Source organism: Lissotriton helveticus, chromosome 3_1 (assembly GCF_964261635.1).
Source record: "Lissotriton helveticus chromosome 3_1, aLisHel1.1, whole genome shotgun sequence".
In the NCBI taxonomy this organism is placed as follows: domain Eukaryota; kingdom Metazoa; phylum Chordata; class Amphibia; order Caudata; family Salamandridae; genus Lissotriton; species Lissotriton helveticus.
In genome coordinates this window covers 1,094,454,281-1,094,463,345 of record NC_136061.1, presented here as the reverse complement: position 1 = coordinate 1,094,463,345, position 9,065 = coordinate 1,094,454,281, and the positions used below count along the sequence as shown (strand labels likewise).

The 9,065-nt window shown below is 46.7% G+C and overlaps 1 protein-coding gene across 1 annotated transcript in view; it reads left to right on the top strand.

The window, feature by feature from the left end:
- The window catches only part of TANK (TRAF family member associated NFKB activator), a 386,559-nt gene that overhangs the window by 50,273 nt on the left and 327,221 nt on the right, over positions 1–9,065 (top strand). The window lies entirely within an intron of this gene.

Sequence of the window (9,065 nt, the reverse complement as noted above, 5' to 3'; positions counted from 1 at the left end):
TTAATATGACAGGCAATGCCATGGGGTATCTACATTCAGGATATTACGGAAGGGCAGAAATAAATAATAGTACACTGATATTCAGTCACAAACGTGCGTGACCCTCTGAAAAATCTCTCGATAGAGCTATACAGGTGCCCTTGATTAAACCAATAGGAGCCAAATTTAAACATTGTTTTGATCAGTTCAGTAGTTATACAAATGTGACCTAAGAGTCCCCCGCCACCAAGCCATTGTTAAAACCTGGAACCGTGTGGCAGTCAGTTACTGCCTTCTACTGTTTGCTGCACTTAGACCATGTTGGTGGGCTGTACCGTATTGGTCTCATTACCAAGTGTGTCTGTGTTGTCGTTTGCCAATGCAGGGGTTATATGGTAAAGTTTGCAGAACTGTACCAATCACTTAGCTGGTACAGTAGCTCACATTTCTTGGGGACTAGAATTGGATGTGGTCCCTCCCAAGCAATCTGGGAGCACTGCATTGGACATACTATTTCAATTCCGGTGTCTCAATATCTGGCCCTCTGGCTGAACTGTGGCTGACATTTGTTTTGTTGGGTTCCCTCAGTGATGTCATCTAGCTGCAAAATACTGGACACATAACTATTTGTCAAGAGCCCCACGTTGATCTGCCGTACTCCCGCTGGCTGGTATAAAGCTGCTCACTAAGCTGCTTCGGCCAACTGCATCCTCTATGTATTCTTGTAACCTACATACAACCACCCACAGGTGCACAGACTGAGCCGTCTTGTGGGTTGGTAACCAGCGATCTGGCGGAACCCTGGCCATCTCAGGAAAATATCACAGTACTCCTTCCATCTGTCTTGGTACCTGCTATGTGAGTTCTCAGTCTGTATACCAACAGAGCTGTCTCAGTGCCCTCCAGTGGATGTGCAGTTAGTCTTGTAGCCAGGTCTTCTGGCCTAGAACCCGACCCGTCCATTGTAAATGGCCTTGATGTCTTGGGGGCGGGCTCTAAGGAAATTAGTGGTGAATCACGTTTCACCTACGTGGGGTGCTGATGCCTAAGTGTCAGATGAATAATAGCTTGAAGGAATCGTGTGTTTATTTCTATCATTTGTGACTCTGGATCCTTGTTGTGCTGCCAGGTGTTTTCTATTGTGAGTGTGTCATGAAACCAGTGCACATTTTATATCTGTGTATCCTATGTGTGCATATTTTGATATTTCTAAAGCACAGACTCCACTAGCTAGCAACAGAGTGCTGTACAGGGGACAGTGGCGATACATGGGGCATGGGGGCTTATATATCTTTTTTGCTTGGACATAGTTGACTACTGAAGGCATTCCATAACCTCTTGAGGCACTATTTTAACGGGGAAAACGAACTGTTGGGGGGCTGTTTTTTTTTTTTTTTTAACCGCCGCATTGCTCCAGACCCGGTCTGACCTGAGGAGAGACTCACTTCCGGTCTCGGTATCCCGGTTTACAGCTGAGAGGGCTAGTCACCACAGAAGGCAGACTATTTAGCACGCTCGATGATGCGTGCGCGCAGCGGGCGTGCCGCCGGCGCACCAAATGCAAGCCGGTCTGCGCCTGTCCGTGCTCTGGCCGGGTGCAGGGCCCGTCCCCATGGTTGTGGTATGGTAGGTGGACTACACTATTCCAGCAGGGTTTTACACAAACTCAACCCTGGCAGCAGGCTACCACAGTGCACCAGGCTGTCTTTAGATAGAGGTAGCAACTTCACAGAGAGTTCTCATTGCAGCTGCTGTCAGCTGCCCCTTCCAGCCATTCTCAACCAGCCAATTAGCAATTGTAAGATCCTTCAGGGAAATCTAATTACAAAGGTAATGGCATTAGGGGTTCGCTGAATTGTATAATGCTTAATGCCAGATCATTAGTGAAACATAGCCTGGAATGTGCGCTCCTATTAGAGGAGCATAAGATCAAACTGGCTTTTATCACTGAGAGCTTGACGGATAGTAGTTCAGGGCCTGATCTGGTTAAAGCAACAACCTCCGGATTCTTTTGCCATACACTGGATCGGCCAAATAAGAAGGGGGGAGGGCTTGCCATTATCCATCATGAAACACTCTCCCTTAAGTCTGCCGCAGCCTCCAACCGGGCATGTGAGGCCCTAGCTTTTGAAATTTACTCTCACTCGCATAGACCCTTTAAAGGGTTGCTTATATATCGTCCCCCAGGGCCCAAAGGTGGTTTTCTGGAGTCCCTGGGTACGCTACTGGAAGAAGGACTGTGTTCAGAATCCTTCTCGGTGTTGGGGGATTTTAATTTCCCCCTTGAAATCTCCAATGATGCTGATACCTCAAGGCTGAATCAATCATGGGCGCCGGAGGTCTGATACAACGGGTGAATGGGCCGACTCATGAAAAGGGGCACACTTTAGATGGTATATTTTCCAACAGTAAGGATATAGATGAGATCTCTGTCCTTCCGATCTTATGGTTGGATCACTGTATGATCAAGTTTGCTCTTAATTGCCCCTTTGCCCATTCTTATGGTCAGACACAATCTAAAGAGATCAGAACTAGATCTTGGGGCAAGTTGGATGTGGAGAGACTGGGAAATGTTCTAGAAAAGTCCATATACCAGCTTCCGCTGGATGTGGAGGAGGCCACTACCATCTATAACAAGTGGCTTCTGGATGCCTGTGATCAACTTGTCCCCCTTAAAAAAATGGATTCCTAAACGGGCGTCCCCAACTGCTCCCTGGTACTCAGAGGAGCTTAGGGCCAAGAAACTGGTCTGTAAACATGCAGAGAGGACTTGGCGGAAATACTATGACAATACCGAAAGGGAGAATTACAGAATCTGTATCTCCAGTTACAAGCAAACACTTTTGGAAGCCAAAAGAGAGTATTTTTCAACTCAAATTACTATGGCTCAATTCAAATGAATTGTTTATAACAATCTCTAAACTAGCTAACCCTTCCACTCCAAAGAATCAGGGAGATGCAGAATTCTGTAACAAAATAACTGGGTTCTTTAAATCCATATAGAAACCATTTTCACCTCACTCAAAGGCACGATTAATAACACTCTGATGGAGGTCAATCCTTCAGATCTAGGAAGCCTAGGTGCCCCCGCAGAAGTACTGGAACACTTCTCACCTATTGAGAAAGCAGATCTGGTTAAATTTCTGCTTAAGATAAAATCGGGTGCCCCCAGTGATCCGTGCCCTGCTGGAATTGCTAAACAAATCCCGGAAATTATTGGAATGGCTCTTAAACCTTTGCTTAATGCAGTTTTACGGTCTGGTATCTTTCCTAAAAACTGGAAAAAGGCCTCGGTGCTACCTCTTCTAAAGAAGCAATCCCTTGACCCCAAGGACGTGAATAGCTACCGTCCCATTCCCAGGCTCCCACTACCGGCCAAAATTTTGGGAAAAGAGATGAATACTCAAATAAGCAATTTTATCTCTGCCAATAATTCTTTGGACCCATCGCAATATGGGTTTAGAGCTTTTCACAGTACGGAACTGGCGCTAATTAAATCAACCGAGGAAATCGGAGAAGCAGTGGATAGGGGAGGAAATGCCATCTTAATCCTCCTGGACCTATCCGCGGCCTTTGATACGGTCCACCATAAGGTTCTGTTGAATAGGCTCTCGGATATCGGGGTGAGGGGTTCAGCATGGAAACTGTTACATTCCTTTTTGTCGGACAGAGTTCAGACGGTGGATCTAGACGGAAACATCTCGGAACCCTTATCACTCCCCTGTGGGGTGCCACAAGGCTCGGCGTTGAGCCCCACGCTTTTTAACATCTATGTGGCACCCCTGGCCAGTGTCATTCGGTCGTTTGGTTTCCAGTACACCTCCTACGCTGACGACACACAAATTGTGTTGTCGCTGACGGAGGAAGCAGAAAGGGAGGCGGGGAGAGGTTCCACAACTGCATGAGCTTGATTTCCACCTGGATGTCGTCCAACTGTTTAAAGCTCAACTCAGCTAAAACTGAGGTGCTGCAATTTGGAAATAATCCCCAAGTCTGGACCATAGACTGGTGGGCGTAGGACCTGGGATCATGTTATGTTATGTTATGTTAATTGAGCTCTTCTATAGCGCAACGGCTACTCACGATGGAGTGTCCCGGCGCTTTGGCGAAGAGGACCTTTATTGGAAAGGAAACATAACTGGGATTAAAAGACTTCACAATTCATAAGTAAAAAGCCAGGTTTTTAATGCCTTTCTGAAGGACATCAGACTAGGGGCCTGTCTAAGAGCGAGAGGCAGTTCATTCCAAGCGCGTGGGGCCAGGTAGTGGAACGAGCGCCCCCCTTGTCGCGTGCGTTTGATGGATGGAACGAACATTTTGAACAAGGAGGCAGAGCGAAGAGCTCTGCTCGGTTTGTAAAGAACAAGACGCTTTCTAATATACCTGGGGCCCAAGTCATGAAGAGCCTTATAGGTTAAAGTCAAGCTCTTGAACAGCACCCTTTTGGCTATAGGGAGCCAGTGCAATTCCTTGAGCAGGTTAGAAGCACTCGCTCGTCTAGGAAGACCATAAATAGCCCGCGCAGCTGAATTTTGCACAACCTGGAGTCTCCTTACCAGATATTTAGGAAGGCCTAAATAAAGGGCATTTACATAGTCCATGCGTGACCCTACCAGTGCTTGGACGATAACCCTGCGATGGTTCACGGAAATCAAAGGAAGGAATTTCCTGAGCATCCTCAGGATACCGAAACATTTCCCTGCAAGACTGGCTATTTGGGGTCCAAAAGTCAACTCATTGTCTACAATGATGCCAAGATTTTTAGCCTTGGTACTAGCATTGGTAGGAGGGAAAAGATCCTGGGGCCACCAACTTTTCCAGTTTGGTTCAGAGACACACCCGAAAAAAAGCAGCTCCGATTTATCGGAGTTGCATTTCAGGCCGTGTCTCTTGAACCAATCAAAGACTGCTTCTAAACAGCCTCTGATACGTGTCCCATCAAACATCTCATTCTTGTTCTGGGTGAACAAGAGCTGGGTGTCATCAGCGTAAGACACGATCTGAGCGCCAAACGACTCCGCAACCTCTGCAAGGGGGGCCATAAAGATGTTAAAAAGCAGGGGACTAAGAATAGACCCCTGAGGGACCCCCACTTCCAGGGCTGACATAGCTGCGGAGTGAGGTGGCGCCCAGATCGTTTGCCGGCGGCTGGCTAGAAATGACTTAAGCCAGTTCCACACCGTCCCCCTAAGACCACAATCCCAGAGTCGAATTAGGAGAGTGTCATGGGGAACGGTGTCAAACGCCGCCGACAAGTCTAACATGACCAACATGGCCTTACCTCCCGAGTCTAAGACCTCTCTAATGGCGGTGGTGACTTCCAGTAATGCGGTCTCTGTGCTGTAATTCGCACGAAACCCAGATTGAGTACTGTGCAACATGTTGTTATTCTCGATGAAATCTGAGATAGATCGGTGCACATGCCTTTCCGCCACCTTTGCCAGAGCGGGGAGGAGAGAAATAGGCCTATAGTTGGCGTGTATGATGGGATCCAGAGTTGGTTTTTTGATTAGTGGAAGAATAAGAGCACTCTTCCAAGCCTGTGGAACAATGCCAGAAGACAGTGAGGAATTTAGAATGGAGTTAATGGGACCATTTAGCGCAAAGGCTATTTTGTTAAGACAAGAGACCGGGCAGGGATCTAGAGGGGAGCCCGATTTCAAGCCTGTCAAGTAGTCTAATGAAACGGCAAGGCTTAACTGCGGGAATTCCCAAAGAGTGGGGTTAACAGAAGAAAAAGCATCAGGATCAACAACCCGAGACTGTTTAGAATAAGTTGCAAGGTCGGCTTGAATGGTGATTATTTTATCAACAAAATAATGTGCTAGTTCATTCAGCCAAGATTTGGAATGACCCTGAACAGAAATGGCCAAAGAAGGAGAGGTGAAGTCTCTAACAATTTTAAAAATCTCCTTACAGGAATTATCCGAATCATCTATCCGACGTTCAAAGTAGGATTTTTTTTCGCTCCAAATCATCTTATGGTAAGATCTAGTCAAATCTTTAAATTTTTCTCTCTCACGAGGGTTATAGTCTTTTCTCCAGATTCTTTCTGCTCTCTTGCAATTTTGACGGACTTCTTTAAGCTTAGATGAAAACCAAGGAGCAGAAGCACGTTTATTTCCAGGTTTGACAACTTTCTCAGGCACAAGATCCGCCAGTATAGTTGTGAGCCACTCCGTATAAAGGGGTAGGTCAGTTTCTACACTACCGGACAAAGTGCAAGGTGAACGTGCCAAAGCTTGAAGTAACGCATCACTAGATAACAGATGAAAAGGCCTGGACACTCGTTTAGCAGATGTCGCAGGGTTCAATCTGACAGGAGAAATACTAGAAAGACTAAAAGTGATTAGAAAATGGTCCGACCATAGTACAGGCTGAGGGACAAGTGCATTAATTGGAACCGTGGAGAAAACTTGGTCCAGAATATGGCCCTTATTGTGTGTGGAATCCTGAATGAATGGAGTGAATCCTAATGTTCCAGTAACCTCCATAAGTTTTATCGTGTCGGGATTAGCAACCTCGTCCATGTGTATATTTAAATCGCCCAAAAGTAGACAATGTTTAGATTTAAGACATGGAACCGATAGAGCAGCCTGTAACTCGTCCACAAAAGAACCTAAAGGACCAGGGGCACGATATGCCAGAATGCCAGTACAAGCATACTGAGGAGACAAATGCAGAGTGAAGCCCAGTGCCTCGGTATTCTGAATATTATCTACCGGAAAGGTAGTGCAGTGCAACTGGTTGTTGACTATAATAGCTACACCGCCCCCACGCCCAGATATTCTGTCTCTCCTAATGATGGTATAATTAGGTGGGATGGCGTTTGCTAAGTCTGGAGCAGAGGAATCACTCAGCCATGTCTCGGTAAGATAAAGGCAAGATATATCAGAGTTCTCAAGCAAATTCCATATGTCTAAGGCGTGGCAGCCTAGAGAGCGCGTGTTGAGAAGTAAACAAGTAATAGTAGTCTCTGAATGAGGATGAATTGGTCTATTATATACAGGGGCTCGCCAGCCACATACCTGACATCCTTTTCTGAAAGCCCGGTGGCCCGGAAAAACCGAGTGGCAGCGCCCTATCGGAGGACGAAGATCGGAAAGGGTCTCAGAAGAGTAAGAATAGCACATTATTAAAACCAATAGTACAGTACCTGCCAACAAAGCAAGCCTGCCAGCCGTCCTGCCCCGTCTGCTGACGGGCGCAGACGGGCAGGACTCTGGCACGACTCAGCGTTCCGGCAGCAGACGGGCAGGACTCTGGCACGACTCAGGCGCAGGGAAGGCGCCACCTTGCGCGTCACCGCTGCGCGTTGAAAAAGTGGAGCTTTAAGTAGGCCGGCGGAAGTACAGAAAACCAGGCGCCACGACCCGCACCAATATGGCGGCGTCAGGCTTCGCTGGTTACACCAATATGGCGCTCCCTCACCACCCCAGAACCGGGCCCGCCAAACAGCGGTGCAAGGGTAATATTTTAACGTGCAAGTGAGGGGCCAGGATAAGCGCTAAGGCACACAAAAGAAATTTGTTTTAAAATCACAAATATGAAAGAAAAAAATGCTACGCTATGCTAGCAGTTTTGAAATCACCGCGTTAGCGCAGAATCGCGCAGTCCTTAAGCGCAGCGTCTACCGCCTAACCTTACAGGCACCTATTTGCCAAGGGAAGATCGTCAGGCAAGTTCCGCCTTAAGTAGGCCGGCGGAAGTACAGAAAACCAGGCGCCACGACCCGCACCAATATGGCGGCGTCAGGCTTCGCTGGTTACACCAATATGGCGCTCCCTCACCACCCCAGAACCGGGCCCGCCAAACAGCGGTGCAAGGGTAATATTTTAACGTGCAAGTGAGGGGCCAGGATAAGCGCTAAGGCACACAAAAGAAATTTGTTTTAAAATCACAAATATGAAAGAAAAAAATGCTACGCTATGCTAGCAGTTTTAAAATCACCGCGTTAGCGCAGAATCGCGCAGTCCTTAAGCGCAGCGTCTACCGCCTAACCTTACAGGCACCTATTTGCCAAGGGCAAATCATGCCCTACACTCTCAAGGAAAGCCAAGAATTTGGGAGTCATGGTGGACAACAAACTTACCATGGGGGACCAGGTGAATCAGGTAACTTCAGCATTCTTCATGGTCCTCAGAATTATTTCCTTTTAGCAGATAATCAAAGGACGGTCATCACTGCACTCATTAAGTCCCGTCTGGACTATTGCAACGGTCTCTATCTTAATGTTCAGAAACAACACATGAAGAAGTTGCAATTGGTCAGAACGCAGCAGCGAGATTGCTGACGGGGGCCCCTAGGTTTGTTTCGATTAAAGGAAAACTCAACAAACTGCATTGACTCCCAGTCCCACTTAGATCACGCTTTAAGGCACTTTGTTTCGTCTTCAAGGCTGTTATCGGAGTTGGTCCGGAGTTTCTTAAAACCAGACTCACATGGTATGTTCCAAGCAGAATCTTGCGTTTCTCCGGATCCAAACTAGTTCAAACTTCCACCTTCAAGAAAATGAATTGGGGAGGTAGAAGTTTTCTCTACTGTGCCTCCAAAGCTTGAAAGAAACTTCCCTTCCATCTTAGAAATGCGCCAAACCTTGTTTCTTTTCGGAAGGATTTGAAAACATGGTTTTTCTCCCTTTAATCGGCTGTTGCTCCCCAGGCTACCAGTACTCAGCGCCAGGACACCCCAGGGTAACAGTGCTCTTTATAAGTACAACTAACATAACTTATTTCTCCATGTGTTAAGACTTCCAGAGAAATGGTTCAGTGGGGAACCAAATGAGTCTTGGACTCTTGTTTGTATTGCCTCCCATCTCCATCACTTTCTCCATTGCCTTCTACAGGCACAGTCTTTCCGTTTTTCGTGTTCATTGGTTCATACTATGAACAGCACAGTCTTCCTGATTTTTAAAATCACACTAAATACCCTATCTTTCAAATTGGTAGTTTTTGAAAGCACTTTTAATTGGGAAGTTCTTTTCACACTTCCTGCCACAATCTAGCAGATCCATTTCATGTAAAAACAAGTGTTGTTGGTACATATTTCATGGCACTTATTTATTCGGTTTAGAAAAAAGGATGAGT